This window comes from Phascolarctos cinereus, unplaced genomic scaffold (assembly GCF_003287225.1).
Source record: "Phascolarctos cinereus isolate Bilbo 61053 unplaced genomic scaffold, phaCin_HiC Scaffold_726;HRSCAF=1367, whole genome shotgun sequence".
Taxonomy (NCBI): domain Eukaryota; kingdom Metazoa; phylum Chordata; class Mammalia; order Diprotodontia; family Phascolarctidae; genus Phascolarctos; species Phascolarctos cinereus.
In genome coordinates, this window is record NW_027556098.1 from 378,035,323 (window position 1) to 378,058,925 (window position 23,603).

The window sequence follows — 23,603 nt, forward strand, 5'->3', positions numbered from 1 at the left end:
CTCTATGCAGAAGACTCTGGACATCTATTTATTCAATCCCAGGCTCTTTGTGGTAGAACATCACCAACATCGCTACAGTGTTAAATATCTCCAAGTGGGTATCCCATCGGCATCTCAAGCTCAGACGTCCAAAACAGAATTCATTGACTCTCCCCCAAGATCCTCCCTCTTCCTAACTTCTCCATTTCTATAGAATGTCTTCTGTAGAATGACTTCTATAGAAGTCGCCAAGCTTCAGAGCCTTGGAATCATCCTCAACTCCCCGCTCTCGTTTACAACCCCTTGCGTCCAATCAGCTGCTGAATCTTGTCCTTTCTACCTCCATATTATAGCTCTCCTTCATCATTCACATTCACATCTTGTTTTAGACCTTTTTTACCTCCCTCCTGTACTATGGCAAGAGCCTCCTAAATGGGCTCTCTCTTCTCCAATTCATCCTCCATGCAGCTGCCTTATTTCTAATTCTACAGTTGTTGTTATGTTCATCCGTTCTCAAAGAGGACCAATGACATCATGGGTGATGTCTTGACTAGTGTGAGAATTGGATCTAAGTGAGGCAGAATTGCACAAAGTCACTGGCCTCATTGTCTCTTCCCGAGTCATTGGAGTCCAGTGGCAAGATAAAAGTTGGGATGACTAGCGATGGCCGGGATGCAGTGGATGACCTTGGCGTCTTTGATGTCTGACCAAGCTCTAACCTGAATTTCTACAGTATAGGTCTGACCATATCACTCCGCTGCTCAGGAAGCTCTAGCTTCTTTCCCTCTAGAGAGGACAAAATCCAAGATTTACTATGTAAAGCTCTTCCCAACGTGGCTCCAGCCTACCTTTCCGCGCTTACCAAGTGTTGCTTTCCTTCGTACACTCTACCCAAATTTGCCCGACCACCTTTCCCTTTATAGGACATTCCATTTCCAATTTCCACACCTCTGCCCTGGCTGCCCCCAGGCCTGAAATGCCCTCCCTCCATACATAGCTCATGGCTTATTTCACATCCCACATCCCATAGGAAGGCTATCCTGATCTCAGGTGCTAACGTCTCCTGTTGGAAACTACTTTGTATATATTTACTATTTCATTTTTCTGCTCCCTCTTCTGGGACACTGGGTTTCTGACTGGTGAGCACTTACCTACCAAATCTTGCCCAGATTCACCATAACACTATTCCGAGCTGCCTGTGAAGTACCCTCTCTGACCCTTTCCATCTCTAGCTTTGAGAACAGTAATCAGATCAACACCATCATTCCTGGAAAGTACACACCAATTTTCCCATGACTCCAATTGCTTTCCCTCTGACTTCTCTGTCTAAAACACTTCTCTCCTCCATACGCAGTGGTTTCTCCCCTCTACATGATGTTTTCCTCAATTAGAACATAATGTCTTTGAGGGCAAGGGCTGTCTTCCTTGCGTTATCTGCATCGCTAGGACTTAGCATCGCGCTTGGGACATTGCAAGCACTTAATAAATGTTTTTTCATTCATTCATCCATTTCATAGGCCTCACCCATTGTTTGGTTTTGGCCTTCTCATTTTGGGGAAAAACAACAACTGGAAAACTCATTTACTATGAGGTAAAAAAAAGACTGATAATGAGTTCAAAGTTTAGAAAGAGGGATGAAGAGCCATATCCCAAAGAAATGGATTCTAATAGTGGAACTTCAGTCACTTGTGATAGCTGAGGAAAAGAGAGGTTTTAGGGATAAAGCAACCTGTTGTATCATTCCAGTCATGTCTGACTCTCCATGACCCTGTTTGGAGTTTTCTTGGCAAAGGTACTGGAGTCGTTTGCCATTTCCTTCTCCAGCTCATTTTACAGGTGAAGAAACTGAGACAAACAGAGTTAAGTGACTTGCCCAGGGTCACACAGCTAGTAAGAGTCTGAGGCCACATTTGAACTCAGGTGTTCCTCACTCCAGACCCAGTGCTGTGGGCCACCTAGCTGCCCCACATAAAGCACCCTACTCAGCACCTTATAAAACAACATGTGTGTGACCACTAAGGTCAACCTGAGGACATTTGTCCACATCAGCATCAACAACTTTGGGAAACTTGTTGACCTTCTGCAAAAACATTGGTGGACATGAGCCACTAACATTCTAGCAGAGAAGTCTATAAGAGGTTACGTCCCCACCCCCTCCACACTTGTTGCCAATCCAGAAGCAGCTACCTCCAATTTGGGAGGATGTGGAGGGGTGCCAGTACCTCCCACAGTGGAACTCCATCAGAGAGATCAGGTGATGCTAGCTAGGACTCTTCCTCCTTCACTTATCATCTTAATTCTAAGTTTCAGAGGTGAAAAGGTAACACCATCTTAGGTTGCATTAAGAAATGCTTAGAGTCCAGCCTAGGGAGGAAGTAGTATCTTTGTACTTTCCCCTGGTTAGGCCACATCTGAAGTAGCAGGTTTGGTTCTGGGGACCATATTTTTTGAAAGGTGTTGACAAACTAGATCAGTCAGAGATAGGTGATGAGGAGGGGGAGGTGGTTATGCAAGAATTGGTTAAAGCGATGGGTGAGGATTTTTACCCCAGAGAAGATTTGAAAAGGGGGCCAAGAGGAGAATGATAGGTGTGTTGTCTGTGAGAGTCTTTCATGGGGAAGAGTGATTCTATTTGTCACGTTTGAGGGCAGAGGCAGAATGGGGAGCCATGGATTTCAATGAGAGAGAATCAAATTTAGGCTTGACTTATGGGAAAACATCTTAATAACAAGAGCGACCTGAAAGTGGAATACTGGCTGACTCAGGAAAGAGTGTCTTCTCTTCAATGGAAGCCTTCAGCAGAGGCCAGATGAGCTGCTGTCTGAGATTTATAGAAGGAATATTTGTTCATTTAGGAGTCAAGCCAAATGTCCTCTGAAGCTCCTTCCAGCTCCGAGATCCGTAATGCTGAGATTCTGGGGTTCTTGCGTTGGCCCAGCTCCATGATTCTGTCTTTGTCCTTGTGTCGTCTCCTTCCTTTGCTGACCACTGTAATCTAGGACAGGTATTGGCAGCTGAGCTGTGAGGACAGAGAGGCAATCGCTGCTGCATTAGCCCTCAAGGAGGGCTTGTGATCTCTCCCCTGCTCTGAGGCAGTGGATAAAAAATACGCAGCAGGTAAACAGAGACAGAATGAGAAGCTTGGTCCTGGCACTTGTAAGCCGGCTTTTCCTGCTGCTGTCGTAGAGCTGCTCGCCACAGTGCAGGGGAGGTCTGCCCAGCCTGGTGAAAGAGCTGCGTGGTTTGCTCTGTGGTTTTCCTTGCTTAGTCCTGGGTTCTAGGTCCTGGGGGTGCTTGTAGGTCTGGCCGAGCTGAGAGTTGCCTGATGTCTCAGACACATAAAACCGTGGAGGGTTTGGGCAATGATAACCCTGTACCATAAACGCAACAAGGCTCCATCCTTGAAGACTAATAAGCCCCTCTCTGTTCTTCCAGGCAGGCTTAAGTCCTGCATGTCCTATAGGGACTCAGAGGTCAGAGGACCCTGAGAACCCCTTTACTATGTGGTAGGAGCCCTTTCCTCCACTTCCTCCAGACTCTGCCTTGACTACCATGTTGCTGACTGCTGCATTACAGACAGACCCTTGTCCCTGATTCTCTCCCCGCCACCACCAGTCAGCCAGGGACTAGAACCTAATTATCACACTTTGGAACATTCCTCTTCTTCCCCACAATATAAGGCCTACCTTTTTTTTTTCTTTTTGGTCTAGGCAACAGGGTTAAGTGACTTGCCCAGGGTCACACAGCTAGTAAGTGTTATGTGTCTGAGGCCAGATTTGAACTCAGGTCCTCCTGAATCCAGGGCTGGTGCTCTATCCACCATGCCACCTAACTGCCCCAAGGCCTACCTTTGATTGGCTAGCCCCTACCCAACTTTACCTCCCAGATGTGGTCACTCCTAGACTTGCTATTTGCTTCTAAACAGAGCAAACCACTAATTCTCCAGCACCTGCCTTGATCCCCTGGTTTCCAGAACTTTGGATGGCATCAGACTCTAATGGCCCCTTCTAGGTTTCTCCTGGTCGCAGCCCTGCTACCTGACTAGCTCTGTTCAGCCACCACCCATGCCCTGCTGTGGCACAAAGAGATAGCCGAGTTGTCTGAGAAGGAATTCTTCACCACCTGACTTTAAGCTGAGGAAGGGACAGCCAGAAGCCATTTGGGATGCAGGAAGAGACACAGGATTGAGAAGCTGGGCTTAGTGACCAGTGAGGTTCCTTCCAAATCTGAGTCCCATGAGACTACAAATTCTACAAGTCAATCATTGAAGAGAGACTGTGGAAAACACTAATGCCAAGGGGATGATCACAATAACCATGGGAAATGAGGAAAGAATAATAGTCCTAGGGAATATTCTTATTAAGTAACTTATAGCCCAGGGGAGAGGCAGTGCCAGCATATTAGAGGTGGGGGACCTTAAGCCATAGAATAGCAGAAGCTAGAAAGAACTTTAGAACATGGAATGTCAGAGCTGGAAGGAATCTTAGAACACAGAATGTCAGAGATGGGAAAGACTTTAGAACATGGAATGTCAGAGCTGGAAGGAACCTTAGAACACAGGATGTCAGAGATGAGAAAGACTTTAGAACATGGAATGTCAAAGGAACCTTAGGATGCTGAATGTCAGAGATGGGAAAGACTTTAGAACATAGAATGTCAGAGCTGGAAAGAACCTTAGAACACAGAATGTCAGAGATGGGAAAGACTTTAGAACATGGAATGTCAGAGCTGGAAAGAACCTTAGAACATAGAATGTCAGAGATGGGAAAGACTTTAGAACATGGAATGTCAAAGGTACCTTAGGATGCTGAATGTCAGAGATGGGAAAGACTTTAGAACATGGAATGTCAGAGCTGGAAGGAACCTTAGAACACAGAATGTCAGAGATGAGGAAGACTTTAGAACATGGAATGTCAGAGCTAGAAGGAACCTTAGAACATAGAATGTCAGAGATGGGAAAGACTTTAGAACATGGAATGTCAGAGCTGGAAAGAACCTTAGAACACAGAATGTCAGAGATGGGAAAGACTATAGAACATGGAATGTCAAAGGAACCTTAGGATGCTGAATGTCAGAGATGGGAAAGACTTTAGAACATGGAATGTCAGAGCTGGAAGGAAACTTAGAACACAGAATGTCAGAGATAGAAAAGACTTTAGAACTTGGAATGTCAGAGCTAGAAGGAACCTTAGAACATAGAATGTCAGATATGGGAAAGACTTTAGAACATGGAATGTCAGAGCTGGAAATGGCCTCAGGACAGAGAATATTGATGCCAACCTTTAAAACCTAGAGTTTAGATCTGGAAGTGACCTTAGAAAACAGAATGTCAGAGCTCGAGAGACCCTAGTGCAGAGAATGCCAGAAGGACCTCAGAGCCCTTCCAAACCAAATTCATTTTACAGATGAGGAAAAGTGTTCAATAAATGGAATGAAGTTGCCCAAATGGCTAGTGTTGGGGCCAGAACTGTAACCCAGGCTTCTGATCCCAAACTGGGCAGCCTTCTTTTCATAGAACCACGCTTTTCTCAAGATTCGCATTACACCTCTGTATAAGGTCACTTGTTCTTCTGACCTGAGATGGCTATTTGTCTGGGTTGAGGGCTGAAAAGGAGGCCCAGTGGGGAGCCCCCAGAGGCAGAAGGATAGATAGGAGGGTTCCAGCCAGTGGTAGTTGGGAGGAGAGCTCAACTGTCCCCCACCCTCTGCCTAGGAGGGCTGTTATCTGGAAAGCTGGCCCATCCCTTGCAGGCCTGGAACAAACAATGGAGATGGCTGGGCCCTTGATGAGCTCACAGTCAGAGGGCCTGGACCCTCACCTCCACCCAGCTCCCCCAGCCCTGGGCCCTCCCCAGTGAGTTTTTTCCACCACTTCAGCTTGGTTCTGATCTAGGGAGGAAGTTCCCGGCACACGGCCCTTGGACATGGGGCCTGTCTGGCATGTCTCAGCCTAAGGAATGACAGCAAACCTCTCCAGAGGCAGCTTCCTTACTCTTCTGGGTCTCACTCCTTTCTCTATTCTGGCCCGCACTCCCTTTCCTCCCCTCTTCTCCCTCCCCTGCCCTGGCTCATCTGTCAGAGTGTCAGCCCGCTGTGCTCCCCCTCACTGTCAGTAAGGTCGAAACAGTACCCAGGGCCAAGGTCAGGGCCAGGCTTACCCAAAGTATCTTTCCCACTGGATGTTATTGCCCCATTAGAGAAGAGCTCCCTCGGGTTATTAAGCATTCCACAAGGCTCCAATTTTCAAACAGAAATGCCTTTGGGAAGGGGGAACACAATGTGTCCTATGTGCAAGGCATCCCACTAAATTCTAAGGATACAAAGACAAAATTAAAAATAGCCCCAGCCTCAGAAAGCTTACATTTTTATTGAGAGACCTGACAATCCTTTGGGGTAGATACTAAAGCTTTTTTTTTTCAGGCAGTTGGGGTTAAGTGACTTGCCCAGGGTCACACAGCTAGTAAGTGTCAAGTGTTTGGTCTGAGGCCAGATTTGAACTCAGGTACTCCTGACTTCAGGGCTGGTGCTCTATCCACTCAGCCACCCAGCTGCCCCCTACTAAAGCCTTTTTTAAACAGACAGGCAAACTGAAATTCAGTGACTCACATGGAGTCATTAGGTGTCAGGGGCAAAATCCCACCTTCTGCCAGAAGCCTACCTTGGTGCTCCTTAATGCCAGTGCCTGCCCTCTGTGGGTAACCTCCCATTTATCCACTCTATATCTTGTTCATAGAGAGCTGTTTACATGTTGTCCCCCCACTGGACTGTGAGCTCCTTGAGGGCAGGGGTGGTCTTTTGCTTTTCTTTGTATCTCTAGCACTTAGCATGGAGGCTATCTCCAATGGTCCTGATCTATGTCTGGCCACTGGACCCAGATGGCTCCGGAGGAGAAAGTGAGGCTGGTGACCTTGCCCAGCCCTCCGTCGCTTAAATTCAATTCCCTTGCATGTCATGGCATCACCTCCCTGACGTCATGGTCCTGTTTGAGAACAAAGGTCGAAGAACAGCGACACTTGGCATAAAGCTTGGCATATAGTTGGTGCTTAATAAATGCTTGTTGACTTGTCAGGATTTGAACTCAGTCTTCCTGACACCAAGAGCAGCCCACTCTCCACGATGCCAGGTTTCTTTCTGGACTGAACCAGGATCTAGGTAACCTGAGCTCTGAGACTGAGTAGCTCTAAATCCTGGGGAAGGTCACATACCCTTTCTGTGCATTAGTTGGCTCCACAAAGAAGTAGGTGTGGCTAGATGGATCACAGAGACAAATCTAGAACTGGAAGGGACCCTGGAGGCCACATGGTTCAACCTCCTCATTTTACAGAGGAGGAAACTGAGACTCGGGTGGTGTGACTTGCTGCTGGTCTACATAAGCAATGCCAGAGGCGCCATAGTGCATTGACTAGAGTCAAGGCTCTTTTATTTTGGAGATTCTGTGGTATATCAAGTATAGAAGCATTCCCAAGGCCAGATGAACTAGGAATCCAATTCAGTTCAGTCCCAACAATTCATCCTATGTGCTAACTGACCCGGCTCTGGAATTCATCAGGAAACTATCTCACCATTCCTGCATTTCGTTGGTCCAGAGATTCTTTCCGGTTGTCCTTCTAGCTAGGAGATCCATAGCTTGTAATGCAGATGGCTTTCAGCATTTAGCTCCTTTCACACACCAACTTTTCAACCAAATCATCCTTTTTGCCATTCCTCACATACAGTATTCCAAATCCCACTTCTCTGAGTAGGTTTGTCTCCTGTGCCTAGAATGTATTCCCTCTTCACCTCTGCCTGTTAGAATCCCTAGATCCTTGAAAGTCCAGCTCAAATACCACCTCCTACAAGAAGCCCTCTCTGGTCTTTCCTGTTACCAGCCTCCCATCCCCATTACTTTCTATTTATTTTGTATTTATATAAATGTGTACATGTTCTCTCTGTGCTCCCCACCCCCAGAATGTAACCTTCTAAAGTGGCTAATTTAATTTAGAGATTCCACAGACAGATACCCCCAGTGAGGTCACCCATGCAAGGAAAGGCCTCATACACACCAAAATATTTATGGTACCACTCTTTGTAATAGAAAAGGACAGTAAACAAAGATGATACCCATTGATTGGGCATTTGTGGGTTCATCAATATAATATAATATTACTGTATTGAAAGAAAGAATGCATATGATGAATATAGAGAAACAGGAAGATTTATATGAACTGATGCAAAGCAAAATCAGCAGATCCCATTTACCCATTGACTACTACAATGTACAGCCCTTCAAAAATATAAAAGGACAGAACATCAAAAAAACAATCAAAACTGAATGCTGCGAAGGTGTAATGTCTCCAAGCTTGGCCCCAAAGAAGGGCCATCATAAGACACTTTCCCCCACTTTTTGCAGAGATGGGGTATTATGGGTGTGGGTCACCACAGACAATGTCAGAATTTTTTCCATGGGTTTGTTAGTTTTGCTGCACTGTTTATTTTTCACTGTTTTACTCTTTGTTACCATGGATGAGTCTCTGGGAGGAGCATGGGGAAACTGGGAAAAGAGGGTGATGTAAAAACAAAAGATAGCAATAGAAATTTATTTTTAAAAATAAAAATTGAAGAAAAAAATGAGAATGGTGAAGAATACAGGGCAGCCTGGAAAGATTTATATGAGCCTATACAAATTGAAGTGAGTAGAACCAAGAGATAAAATACCAATGACTGCAGACTACAACAATGTAAATGAAAGGGGAAAAAAAGAAGTAACATGCTGTGCAATTAAAATAACCAACTTTCTCCCTAAAGAAGATGTGGGGGAAAAAAGTGCACCTCCTTTCCTTGTGGTGGAGGATTATGGGCATGAAACAGGGCATCTACTGTCAGACTCAATTTATAAGGTGTTTAATTTTGTTGAACTACCTCCCTCCCCCCTTTTATTTTTATTCTTTGTTATAAGGGATAATCTTCCCTCCCGGAAAGGAAGGGAAGGATATACTGGGAAACAAAATAATATTAAAAAGATAATAAAAATTTCAATTTCAATTTTTTTTAGAAAAGGTTGTAAATTTATTGAAGGTAGGGACTATTTTATTTTTGTCTTTTAATTCCGGAATTAAAAGCAGGTGCTTAATAAATGATTATTGACTTGAGTCACTCATTCAACATTGATTAAGCACCAACTGTATAGAAGCATCTCTGCTTCCCCCCCCCCCTTTTTTGGCAGAGTAGTTCTACATCTTTATAAATGGTGTATTCCTAGAAGGTGTGACTTAAGTCAGGCTGGGAGCCCAGCCACAGGGACTATTGCCCTCATCTCTTTAGACATTGCCATTTGAAACTCTTTAAAGAGTCAGCAAGAGAGGAAGGTTAGAGCTTCATGAGATGGTGGTGGGGAAGTCAATCAAACCTCTGAAACATGATGTGGCAGGGCATCTGGAGGACAGCGCTCCCTTCTGGGAGGCCCATTGCCAATGGCTTGAATGATCAATGGGATTATAGTGCAAAGGGGGGCCACCAGGACAGCAAGAGGCCTGAGGTCATGCCAGATGAGTACCTGCTGAAGGAACTAGGGACCTTTAGCCTGGAAGAGATGAATCAGTGGAGGGGTCACAACAGCTGCCTTCAAGTATGTCAAGGAAGGGCTGCCAAAGAGAAGGGCCAGACTTGTTCTGCTCAGCCGGGGAGGAGGGAGCTAGGAGTAAGTGGAGGAGCTGGCAGGAGGAAAATTTAGACTTCATGTCAGAGAGACTTTTCTAACACTTACAGCTGTGCAAAGTCAGAATGGGTTGCACTGGGAGACAGGCGGCTGTCCCTCACCGGACATCTTCACCAAGTGCCTGGTTGAGTGGTGGGTATATTGCAGGAGAGATTTGGGATCGGACTCAATGGCCTTGGAGGTCCCTGTCAATTCTGGGGTTCTGGGCTTGTGGGGAAGGCTGTATATGTGAAGCCTCCTCAGTGCCTCTGCTGGGTATGTCCAGGGAGGGTGGAAATAGTCCTGGGGTCAGAGATGTAAGTACAAATCCTAGTTAAGTGCAAATTACTAGTAACCTTGATCCTCAGGGATGCTCCCAGGCAGTCATTCTCTTCCCATTCATGTTGTGCACACTCAGAGCTCTGGGTACATTTATTTTCATTTTTTATCAGTTTAAAAAAAAAAGGCAGGTAGGACCAGATGACTGCTAAGGCTTCTATGCTCCACCACACACAGTAGCATTGATATGGTGCTTTAAGGTTTGCAAAGTGCTTTACAAATTTATCTCATTTGATCCTCATAAGAACTCTGAGAGGTAGGAGGCATTATTGTATCCATTTTACAGAGGCAAAAATTGAGGCACAGAGAGTTTAGGTAACTTGTTCAGGGTCACAGAGCTAGGAAGTATCTGAGGCAAGGTTTGAATTGATATATTCCTGATTCTAAGTCCAACATTCTATTCACCTAGAGGTCTACACCCTGATCATAAGAAGGGTCTTAGAATTCATTGTGGACCAATTCCTTTTTAGTGTTTAGAGATTACTGATAATGGCTGAACAGTCACATCCTTTAATTACAGAGAGAATTGGCGGGAGCTGCCATTAGTGGTCTTTGAAAGTCATCTAGGATAAAAGGTGGTAGAGGATTGGAGACAGACAAATGTTTCCAATTAAAAAGGGAAAGGGAATAGAACTTTTAAGCACTGATAACATTGACTTCAATTCTTGGCAAAATCCTAGAGATGCAGTATTATTAGAGGGATGGTTTATAGCTCTTAGAAAGGTAAGCGGTAGTCTTCAAGAGCTGACATAACTTTATCAAGAACAGGTCACATCAGACTAATCTCATTTCATTTCTTTTTTTTTTCAGCTAGGCAATGGAATTAAGTGACTTGCCCAGGGTCACACAGCTAGTAAGTGTCAAGTGTCTGAGGCCGGATTTGAACTCAGGTCCTCTTGACTCCTGGGTTGGTGCTCTATTCACTGCACCATCTAGTGGCCCCTCATTTCATTTCTTGAAAGAGTTATTGGCACCAATAGTTCAGGGGAATGCTGTAGATAGCAAAGTATTGACAAAGCCTTTCATTCTGTTCCTATGGGCACAAAAAAGAGATCTGGGTTCTATGAAGGAGTGTGCTGGAGCCAGCTGTAATAGGCTCCTGAGAGCTGGTTGTTAAATTTTCCATGTGAACATTTACACCTTGGAAATTGGCAAATGCTGTATATCATGAACTGATCTATTGTTATCTTTGTTGTCTAGACTTAAGAAAGTGATGGAGAGAATAGTAATAATACAGATTAAACTTAGAAAGTGTGTCATGTGTACGTCCCCCCCTCCAGAGAGTTGGTTGTTAAATGTTTACTAGCACAGCCCTGGTTCGATTACAAGGATTCAGGACAGGCTGAATGAGCAGGTCCAAAGAGCAGTCATTACCAGATCAGTATCACCTTGGAGGGATGTCTCTAGTGGAGTGCCTCAAGAATCTGTCCTTGACCCTGTGCCGTCCCACATTTCTATCCGAGACTCGAATGAAGTCATGGATGGCATGTTTATCAAACTTCCAGATGACAGAGTTGGGAGGGGTAGCTAACATGTTTTACAACAGGGTCAGCATCCAAAAGAACATCGACTGACTAGAACAATCGGCCAAATCTAACAATGTGAAATTTGATAGGAGTACATGTGAAGTCTTGCATTTGAATGACAAAAAATAAACCACAGCTTCAAAAGTGCAGGATGGCAGAGGTGTGGCTAGACAACAGTTTATGTGAAAAGATGATGGGGTGTTAGAGGATCGTGGACTCAGTATGAGTCAACAGTGTGATATGTTGGCCCAAAAAAAGAATATGCTCTTCACTGTATTAACAGAGAGCTGGTATTCAGAAAGAGGAGTCCTACTGTATGTACTCCACCCCGGTAAGAACTCCCCCTACCCACCCCATGGAGTTTACTGTTTAATTCTTGGTGCCACATTTTAGAAGGGACATTGACAAACTGGAGCACATCCAGAAAAGGGTGACAAGGATCATTAAGGACCAGAGACTATGCCACACATATGAGGATGGGCTGAAGGGTCTGTAGAAGAGAAGACTTTTGGAGAAGGGCAGACATGGTAGAATAGGAAAGGCTGCTGTGCTGAAAGAGTTGACACATTCTGCTTGGCCACAGAGGGCAGGACAAGAGTGGTGGGGAGTAGTTGTATCAGGACAAGTTTCAGCTTAGTATGATGTAAAGCTTCCTAAGACTGGCCAAGAGCATCATGGGCAGCTATGGGAGACCTGTTCTCTATTACTGGAATTTTCAAGTGTAGTCCTGGGTTAGGGTTGGGTTAGAGTTGGGCTTCCTTCCAGTTCTGCCTCTTGACCCTTATGACTAAGCTGCTTTCTCCTCTGGACCACCTATCCACCATGCCTGCCCCCTTCTGTCGTTGTTGAGTTTCTTCTGGGGGCCTCCATATTGGGGATGGGTCTAAGGCCATCATGCTTCATTCTCCTCCTGGCTGTGCTTCCGATGCTCTGTATTCTGCCATCATATCTCTTCTCAGCTACCTTCTCCTTGCTCCTCTCCTTTCCTCCTCAGTCCTTATGCAGCAACTTTTTACCCATCAGCTTTCCCCATTAGAATATAAGTTTCTTGAGGGCAGGGATTGGCCTCCCTTTTCACTAGTATTTGTATCTTTAGCACTTCCCACAGTGCCTAGGCAAATAAGAAGCACTTAATAAATGTTTGGTGTCTGTTTCTCACCTCTGATAATCTATCATAGAAGAAAGAATCTCTCTTTTGTGGTATATGGGTACAAAGAATGGCTCCCAGGGGATCTGTAAAGGATATCTCAGCTTTCCACTTAATGCCAGTGGGACTTTGGATGAGTTAATTTCTTTCTCTGGGTCTTAGTTTCCTCATTTGGAAAATTAAGAGGTTAGATTGGAAGATCCATTCCAACTCTGAATCCTGTGACCCTAGGGCGTAATAATTATAGTTACAAGACAGGAAGGAAGGCAGGAAGGAAGGAAAGAAAGGAAGGAAGGATAGAAGGAAAAAAGAATGGAAGGAAGGAAAAAAGGGAAAAGGAAGGAAAAAGAAAAAGGAAAGAAAAAAAGGAAAGGGAGGAGAGAAGAAAGGAAGAAAAGGAGGGAGGAAATAAAAAAGGAAGAAGGGAAGGAAAAGAAGGAAGGCAGGAAAAAAGGAAGGAGAGGAGTAAGTAATGCAAATAAACATTTGATAAGTACCTAGTAAGTGTCAAGCACTGAGCTAAGAGCTTTTATAAATATTAATTTCATTTGATCCTCATAGCACATGGAAGGTACTTGTATTATTCCCTTTTTACATTTGAGAGAAGTTGGGGAGAGAAGAAGGTACATCCGCAAAAGGCAAATATTTGTGTTATGGCTCTTGGATGAACTTACCCAGGGCACTCAGTAAAGGACTCAGGGGAAACTGCTGTTGTTTGGGGTTGGGAGGAGGGGGAAGACCAGCCATGATATTCTATGGTTTGCAGAGGGCTCATGAAGCTAGAAAGAGAAAGAAGCCGGGGGTGGGGAGGTTGTGGGGGGGAGGGTGAACAAGTTTGCAGACCTATTGGCTGGCAGCTACATGTCCTTGGCATGACCCTCAAGTGTGGCATTTATGTGCTTTCCTGACTGATCTTCCTTTGGAAATGGAGTCAGGAAAGCTGTGGCGTATGTCTCCCTGATTTGCTGGGTAAATTTCTAGCCATGTTTTCCAGAAGCCAGGAATTCAGCACCTAGGCAGAGAGGCTGATAGGCAGAGATGGTTCCAGGATCAGCACATGTCATGTCCTTGAGAAGGTAATCTTGGATTCACTCTTCCAACGTAAGGACAAGTCTGCACCAGGGGCTTCAGAAAATGGGGGCGCTCACATTCCAGCTGAACTAAAATGCATTCTCCAAAAACAGGTGCCTGGGGCCATATTGTCCCACTTCCCACTGCTGGTCTTGTCTTGCTTCCTTCCGTCTTCTCTCTCATACACATTGACTGTTTGATGACAGAGGGCTGAAGCCCAACCCCAGCAGTGGGAATCTTGCTTCTCTCTAGTTATACAGGCCAACTGCAGGCAACCCCAGCAGATGGGAGAGTCTGTGCCTTCCTCAGGACTCTTGGCCATAGTGACTGCCTTCCTACCTCAGTATCCTCATTACCCAGCCTCCCTTGTGTGAGCATCACCATCAATTCATACTTCATTCTACATTCAATTTCACATGTGTATATGGAAACTTGCAACTAAGTCCACGATCTCATAGAATCATAGACTTTCTGAGTTTTAAAAGACCCTGGCAGCCATCTGGTCCAACCCACAACTCGAAAAATAATGATAAGAACTAACATTTGTGTAGTGCCTTAAGGTTTACAAAGTACTTTATGTGTATTATCTTATCTGAAAACATACCTGTCTCTGTAGCTTGAAGGCACTGAATGCAAGGGAACCCACTAGGTGTTAGGCAATTTTCCCTAAGATCTAGCCTAAATTAAGCTTTTTGTTCAGTTCTCTGGGGCCAAGCAGAAATAAAAGCAATGGGTGAAAAACACAAAAATTTCTGAGAGTAACTTCTGCTTTCCCTTTTTGGGGTGCCACAACAGTGTTACCATTAACAATGCCTGCCCCCTCTCCTTGGCTAGCTGTGTCTCAAGGGCACAGTTAATCTGGGGCCAAGGAGACAGATGCCTTGGGTGCTATCTGGGTCAGAGATCATGGTGGGGCTGCATGTTATGGAAGGCCACCTTCCTGCCTTGCAGCTGTCTGAGTGACTCTTAAGCCCACAAATGGACAACCACTTTGGGTATTCTTACCAATGATGCAGCATTCGTGCCTGTGCATCTCGTGTAAATCTCACCCCCATCTTCCTATGAATTTGCCACTAGGGATACATCACCCAACCTTCGAGTTGCAGCAGCCTTGCATTTCTTAGTGTCAGGAAGTGGCACTCGGGCTCACTATCACTAACTTCTCATGAGAAGTAGTAAAAGATGTTATAGAAGAAATGCATGATAGAATAAAGTGAGCCAGTTATGTAGTACCTCAACATATTGGGTAGACATCATCAAGAACACAGATCAACAATGGACAGAGAGCTAGACTAGAAGTCAGAGAGACCTGGGTTCAAGTCCTTCCTCTGACAAATATTAGCTATGTGACCCAGGGCAAGTGAACTAACCTCTCAGGAAACTTTCTGATTTTATAAATTGCAGGGCAGATGCCAAGCTGCATTGGTAGAAGACTTTTCCTCATAGGGAAATCATAAATCCATTCCCACCCCATCCCCATTCATTCTACTATATGACCAGACAATCTTCTTTTTCAGTCACACATTTTAGCAATGACATCCTTCACTCTACTCCTATGTAATTCCTTTTTTTCCCCCATGTGTTGCATCTTGCTGATACTCACCATGAGCCCTTTGGGTGGTCCTTAATTGTAATTCTTCAACGACTGTGATTTTCCATTGTTTGTACCACTCTTGGAAATAAGAAATACTTGAGGAGAATAACAGTTCCAAAGTAATTTCCTTACAACCAACTTCTGAGGTAGATATTGACAGTTTCCATTTTTCCGATGAACAAAATGGCAGTCCAGGGAGGTAATAAAAAGTTAACAAGTAGCAGGGAAGGGACTTGAACCCAATTCTCTGGACTGCAAACCCAACATTCTTTCTGTCACGTAAGGCTGTGTCTACCGAGTTTGAGTCTGACACTCATCAAAATTTAACTGTTTCCCATAGGGGCAACGCTAGCGGCAGTGGGGAGCTATCCATTGCTGAAACTCATGGGAATCACCAGGTCAAAAGGCCATCTAGTGCAACCCCCTCATTTTTTAGGTTAAAAAATGGTGGCCCAGGGTGTGATGGATGGAGCAATTTAAACTCAAACCCTGCTTTTATGGTTGTGTACCCATTTGCATTTTCCTCCTGTTCCTCCCAATGGGGACTCTTACCCTGGAAACTACTGGGAGCTGTTCAGGCGTCACCTTTGACCTGATCCTGTCATCACTCACCTCAGAACTAGAATAACTCATGCTAGGGAGTTGCAGACTGGGGGGGGGGAGGGAGACACCAGGACCAGCAAGTACTGAATTGTGAAGACCGACTATATAGGCCAAGGTTGTCTGCCTTCCTATACTACCTTAATTTTCCATTTATTCCCTGGGTCAAATCTTATCTTAGATCCAACTTTAACCTTTTTAGAGATTTGTAACCAGGAAATCCACCAAATTGCTGGGGAAAATCCACCTGGAAAGGCCTACAGTCCAACAAACTCTTGGAGATCCACAAACTGAGTCATCCTATCCCAGCTTCCACATCATTGTGTCACTCTCTGACATTAACCACTAATCTTTCCAAATAATACTAACTCTCCATCTACACTCTATCCTCCACACTCTAAATTTTATTATGTCACTCTCTGACATCATTAGCCACTAATTTCTCCAAATAATACTAACTCTCCATCTACACTCTATCCTCCACACTCTAAATTTTATTATGTCACTCTCTGACATTAACCACTAATTTCTCCAAATAATACTAACTCTCCATCTACACTCTATCCTCCACACTCTAAATTTTATACCCTTAGGGGCCAGTTTCTTGTGGCAGGAGACTGTATTACACCTATCTGTGCTTGTGTCTTCTCTCCTTGTATTTGTATCATGAAGACCCCTTTGAGCTCCATGAAGGGAAATACCACTTATTTAAACTTTGTCTCTCCCCCAGTGTCCAGTGCAAGGCTCTGCATACTGTAGGTGTTCAATAAATGTTTGCTTAATTCAGTAAATGAAAAAAATGAGTGAATGGATTCAAATCCCTTAGGATGCTGGGTCTTAGAGGACAGAAAGGTTTTTTTTTTTTAAATTGACTCTTTACTAGGTCTGGAAAGAAGGTATAATATGTGCAAAGATAAGTGTAACCCAAGGGTTCTACTTATGGCAAAGGAGAACTCCACATGACATCCTTTAGGAAAGGTTAAACAGTCAGAGAGCCAGGGGGTATGTTGGAGCCAACTGCTTTGCAAGAGCTGATTGTTAAATTTTCAGTGTGAAATTGTCGAAGGCTGGTTTTGGCCCCAGTCCCTGTTTTTGTAAGGATGGTTTTTACTCTTTTAAATGGTTGGGAAAATAATCCGAAGAAGAATAATATTTCATAACACATGAAACTTATATGAAATTCAAATTTTAGTGTCCATAAATAGGTTTATGAGAACACAGTCATACTCCTTTATTTGCAGATTACCTATGGATTCTTTGGAGCTATCAATGGCAGAATTGAGCAGTTGTGACAAAGACCATATGAAGGACTTGCATTACTTTGAATTGGTGCTCAGTATACCATAAATTGCAATGACACAGTTAATAGTAATAATATTAGCTAGTATTTCTATAGGACCTACTGTATGCTAGGCACTTTACAATTATTATCTTGTTTGATCCTTACAACAACCCTGGGAGGTAGGTGCTATTATTATCCCCATTTTACAGCAGAAGAAACTGAGGCAAACAGATTAAGTGACTTAACCCAGGGTCACACGGCTAGTAAGTATCTGAGGGTGTATTTTTGAATTCATGTCTCCCTGGCTCCAGTCCCAGAGGTCTCTCCACTGCGCCACCTAGCTGCCCAACATGTTATTGCTTAACAGTTAACAATTTTGAATGCCAATCTTTTTGCCATACCAAGAAATTTAATTTTGTCTTTTTACTAACAATGCATATACATTCTGTAAGGACTAGAACAAAGGAGAAAAAAAGTTTTGTTGCTAGTTTTTGAGCTCAGGGCTGAGAATAAAATTTTGAATGAGAAATGAGATTGAATGATTGAAAGGATTGAATGAGAAGAAAACTGCCCTCCGCCACCATCATCAAACACTGAATGGCTTTGGAAATTAGATTTTGCTGCAGACTTGATAACAAATTCAACCTACAATTACAATGCAAAGTAGCTCTTGCAATCTGAACTTATGCTGTGGTAAAGTCAATTCAGATAATGTCAAACTGTTTTATTCATTTCTCAGACTGTCAAAAGTTAAAACAAAGAGTGAGATCTTCATTCTGCACAAATTTGTAGTGGATATGTTTCCTGAGTTCTGTACCACTTCCCTTCCCCACCTCCCCACCCCTCAACAAAATGTTTCCTTATTGAAAAAAATCCCGTGTCATGTCTCTGCTATTGCTTCCTATGTGTGTGTAACACAGACTACCCAGGCTCCCACTGCCTGAAGGTCAGATAGGTTAGCGTTTACTCTTTCACCCCTCCAGGGTTCTTTGGTCCCCTTAAGGAGACTGGAGGCCCAGCCTTTCTGCAAATGGCACCGGGCACCATTGATGGTGTTCCTTCAGTTGTAGGGGTATAGTCCTTGCAAAAGTGAAGGTTCCCATTTTATCCTAGACAAGCCTCCATATTTAACACCCTCACCTGGAAGGCCAGATAGGTTAGAGTTCATTCTTCCCCCAGGGTTCTCTACTACCTTTAAGGAATGTTAGAAGAATTGGAAATGCTCAAAGAAGCCTGTGTTATACACTGTCTTGAACAAGGCACTTCAGGCCTTAATTTCCTCTCTTGGGGTAGAACTAGAGGATCTTTAAGAATCCTTTCACAGTTTTGCATCCTCAGAGACTAAGCTCAGGGATCCACTTCCCCCAGCTACCAGCTCCAGCTCTTGCATGGGGCAATCATTCCCCCAGCCCACCCCCACCCTGTCTTACAGGAACTCTGAGTCAAGTTAGGCTCATCTATCTTTCCTTTCCATTGGCCCTAGGGCTGGGTGGGAGTGAAGGAGAGCACAGGGAGGGGGCAACTCTATCCTGCTTGGTTTCTCTGGGTCTTTTAATGAAGTCACTGGAATCTCCACTGGTGATGTCAGGGAAGGAGGTGTGGAGAAAGGGGGGAACCCAAGTCAGCTCCCAGTGACCTTTACCAACCAGTTCTTTCCACAGGCATCAACCTATAAACCACACACACACACACACACACACACACACACACACACACACACACACACACGCCCCTGAGGCATGACCCTTTGGAAGCCTTGTCCACCAGGGACAAGAGAGGGCAAGTTGGCAGTGTCCTTCTTCCCCGAGGGCCCTCCAGAAAACCTGGCCTGAGACTCCAACAGGATATTAGCTGAGAGGGAGAAGGGAGACATACCCCAGCCCAGTAAGATGGGGAGACCCTGCTGCTGTTCTTCATTAAGCAACAAAGGGTGAAGCCCATGACAAGCTGTGCGCAAAGCACTCTGCCGCTATTCCTGGACTCCTGCAACATCTTTATTCACTTAATCTGGGATTCAGGAAGATCTCATCCAAGCTAGTTTTATTGGGGAATTTTGAAGCAAGCATTCACCCTCTCAATCAATAACAGATGAACAACTTTCACATCCCATTTTTGGAGGAGGGCGTTCGGTCTTGGGAGATCGCTGCCGGTCGGAGCCTTCTTGGAAGCAGGGCGGCTAGCGATTCTAGAAGCACCAGCAGGAATGGCCCCCAACACCACCTGGGTCCAGCCAGCCTTCTTGGGTGCCCCCAGCAGACTTGAGGTCCTGCCCCCACCCCCTTGGCTCATCTCTCTCCCACTCAGCGCCCCCCTGCCTGGCTGCTTTTCACAGATGGCTTAGTGCTGGTGCTGAATCCTCAGCCCATAAAGAATCAATCAAAGCCAGCCTAGGGCTTTTCAACACCAAGCCAGAGACCAAGAAGAGCTAGAGACTGATAAATCGGTGGGCGAGTGGGGGCAGTCAGACTGAGGCCAGGGGGGAAAAGTGGAGTAGACACATCCAGAGACTGCAGCCCTCTCCTTGACTCTGGCTCACAGAATCACGGGATTTCAGAGTTAGAAGCCTCCCCAGCAGCCATCTACTCCAACTTGTTCTTGACTAAGACCTTCCTCCAAATTATAACCGACGAGAAGTCGTACAGCTTTTATCTGAAGGCCCCTGATGAGAGAAAACCCACAACCTCCCAAGGTAGCCCAATCCACTCTGGGACTGCTCCATCCAACAGTCGTTAGGATATTTTTCTTTATGTCAATCTGGAATCTGTGTCCTTTCAACTTCTTACCCATTCTACCCAAAGTGACTAATTAATCAGTCAAAAAGCATTTATTAAGTGCTTACTAGGTGACAGGCACTGTGATAAGTGTTCAGGATGCCAGTGATCGGGCTGCCAAATCCAAAGGTCTGTGGCTGAACAAATTGTGGTATGCAGAATGCTATTACATTGTGAGAAATGATAAAAGAGAGTTTCAGAGAAGCCTGGGAAGATTTGTATGAACTGGTGCAGAGTGAAGGGAGCAGAACAAGGACTGTTTATACAATAAAAACAGTGAGGTGGTACAGTCGATAGATTTCAGGGCCTAGAGTCAGAAAGACTCGTCTTCTTGAGTTCAAATCTGGCCTCAGACACTTACTGTGTGACCCTGGTCAAGTTACTTCACCTTGTTTGCCTCAGTTTTCTAATCTGTAAAATGAGCTGGAGAAGGAAATGGAAAACCACTCCAGTACCTCTGCCAAGAAAACCCAAATGGGGTCATGAAGAGTCAGACACAACTGAAAGGACAACAAAACAATATTGTTACGACAAACAACTCTAATCATAATGATAGCGCTTCAAACTTTGCAAAGCACTTTGTATTATCTCAATTATCCTTCAAACCAACCCTAGAAGGCAGGTGATTTTTATTATCCCCACTTTTTTGTTGTTGTTGTTGAATAATTTCGTCATTTTCAACTCTTCATGACCTCATGGACTACAGTGCACCAGGCCCTTCTATGCTCCACTATCTCCCAAAGTCTCTCCAAGCTCTTATTCATTGTTTCCATGACACTATCCATCCATCCGTCCCCTCCTCTGTCATCCTTTTTTTCCTTGTGCCTTCTATCTTCCCCAGCATCAGGATCTTTTCCAGTGAGTCCCGTCCTCTCATTATGTGACCAAAGAATTTAAGCTTCAGCTTCAGCATTTGTCCTTCCAGTGAACAGCCTGAATTAGTTTCTGTAAGTATTGACTGATTTGACCTCCTTGCTGCCCAAGGGACTCTCCAAAGTCTTCTCCGGCACCACAGTTCAAAAGCACCGATTCTGCGGTGCTCAGCTTTCCTTATAGTCCAACTCCCCACAGCCACACGTTGTTTCTGGAAAAACCATAGCTTTGACTATATGGTCTTTTTGTCAACAAGATGATGTTTCTGCTTTTTAGTCTGCTGTCCAGATTTGCCATAACCTTCCTTCCAAGGAGCAAGTGTCTTTTAATTTCGTGGCTGCAGTTGCCATCTGCAGTGATCTTTGAGCCCAAGAATAAAAAAAAAAATCTGACACTGTTTCCATTTCTTCTCCCTCTATTTGCCAGGAAGTGATGGGACCAGTTGCCAAGAGCTTAATTTTTTTATGTTAAGTTTCGAGCCAGCTCTTACACCCTTCTCTTTCACCCTCATTGAGAAGCTTCTTAATTCCCCTTCACTTTCTGCCATCAGAATAGTATTGTATGCATATCTGAGATTGTTGATATTTCTCCTGACAATCTTAATGCTTCCAATAGCAGCAACAGAGGGTCTCTCTGATGTCTGCTTCACCACTTTCTAGATATCATTATATTTGGTACATTTCTCCAGGCAGTAGGCCAGATCCTACCAGATGCACTGGAATTAAAAATATGGAAGGTCAGTGAATCAGATATGAACTTGCCCATAGCCTTAATAGCTCCAGTCGAAGCAGGGATGATATTTTGGGCAGCACCATGCCCATCATGCTATAGCTTGCTGGTGGGGCATCTACTGTCTTCTGAGTAGCAGCAATGGCATGGACTGTGATCTTGAGTCCTTCCACAATGTCAAAGTTGTCATGAATGACTTTGGCCAAGGGGACCAAGCATTTGTTAGGGCAGGAGGCATGACTGACAATCTTAAGGGAAATATCATATTTCTCATGGTTCACTCCTATCATGAACATTGGAGCATTAGCAGAAAGGGCAGAGATAATGGCCTGTTTGATTCCACTCTTCAGGTGAACCCCAGCCTTTTATGTGGTGGCAAAGAAACCAATGGACTCTACAACATACTTGGCTCCAGCATCTACCCATTTAATATTAATGGGTTCCCACTCTTGGAGGATGGTAATGGCTTTTCCATAAATAACCAGCTTTCCATTTTCAGCCTTGACAGTGCCCTTGAATTTGCCATGGTGGAATCATATTGAAATATATAAACCATGTAGTTGAGGTCAATGAAGGGGTCATTGATGGCCACAATGTCCACTCTGCTCGAGTTGAATGCAGCCCTGGTCACCAGGCACCCAACAAAGCCAAATCTATTGACTCTGACCTTCACCATCTTGTTTCAGGGATGTGACTGCAGCAGCAAATCCTGGCTTGGGAGAAGAGCCCATACTTCTTTTCCAATTATAAACCAATCAGTTGTTCCATGTTTGGTTCTAAACTGTTGCCTCTTGACTTGCATGCAGGTTCCTCAGGAGACAAGTAAAATGATCTGGTACTCCCATTTCTTTGAGGACTTGCCACTTTTGTTGTGACCCACACAGTCAAAGGCTTTAGTGTAGTCAATGAAGCAGAAGTAGATGTTTTTCTGGAACTCCCTTGCTTTCCCCATAATCCAGCAAATGCTGGCAATTTGGTCTCTAGTTCCTCTGACTCTTCAAAAACCTCTTCTTCAAATTATCTCTTCTTGTAATTCTCAGTTCATATGTCGCAAAAACCTAGCTTACAGAATCTTAAACATAACCTTACTGGAGTGTGAAATGAGTACAATTGTTTGGTACTTTGAACATTCCTTGGTTACTCTTCTTTACAATTTGGATGTAAACTAATCTTTTCCAATCCAGTGGCCATTGTTGCATTCTCCAAATTTGCTGGCATATTGAGTGCAGCACTTTAACAGTATCATCTTTTAGGATTTTAAATAGCTCATCTGGAACTCCACCACCTCCACTAGCTTTATTGTTAGCAGTGCTTCCTAAGGTCCACTTGATTTCATTCTCCAGGATGTCTGGCTCTAGAACAGTAACCACACCATTGTGGTTATTGGTGATGCTAAAATCTTTCTTATATAGCTGTGTATTCTTTTTTTTTTTTTTAGGCAATTGAGGTTAAGTGACTTGCCCAGGGTCACACAGCTAGTAAGTGTCAAGTGTTTGGCCTGAGGCTGGATTTGAACTCAGGTCCTCCTGACTTCAGGGCCAGTGCTCTATCCACTGTGTCACCTAGCTGCCCCATAGTTGTGTATTCTTGCCACCTCTTTTTAATCTCTTCTATTTCTATTAAGTCCCTTTTTTTGTCTTTTTTAAATCTTTTTTTTTGTCTTTTATCATGCCCATTTTCACCAACTGTTAGCTTGATACCACTTTTTAAAAGTCCCATAGGCTTCTTAAGTTCAACCTATCCAAAATGGAACTCATGGTATCTTCCTTCAAGCCCATCCCTTCTCCATACTAACCAGTTTTGATTGAAGGCATCACCATCCTCCAAGTCATCTTTGTTTACAACTTCAATCACCCTTAACTCCTTTTTCTCCTTCACCTCCCATTTCCAATCAATAATCAAGTCTTGCCCATTCTTTCTTTACAATAATTATTGAATTATTCCTCTTCTCTCTAATACAGCCTAGTTCAACCTCCTATCATTTTATTCCTAGGCTATTGAAATAGCTTTTCTAATTGG

The 23,603-nt window shown here is 44.2% G+C and overlaps 1 pseudogene; it reads right to left on the reverse strand.

The window, feature by feature from the left end:
* The window catches only part of LOC110206004 (glyceraldehyde-3-phosphate dehydrogenase-like), a 61,944-nt pseudogene extending 39,684 nt beyond the window's left edge, over nt 1-22,260 (reverse strand).
* Nucleotides 22,261-23,603: the final 1,343 nt, after the last annotated feature.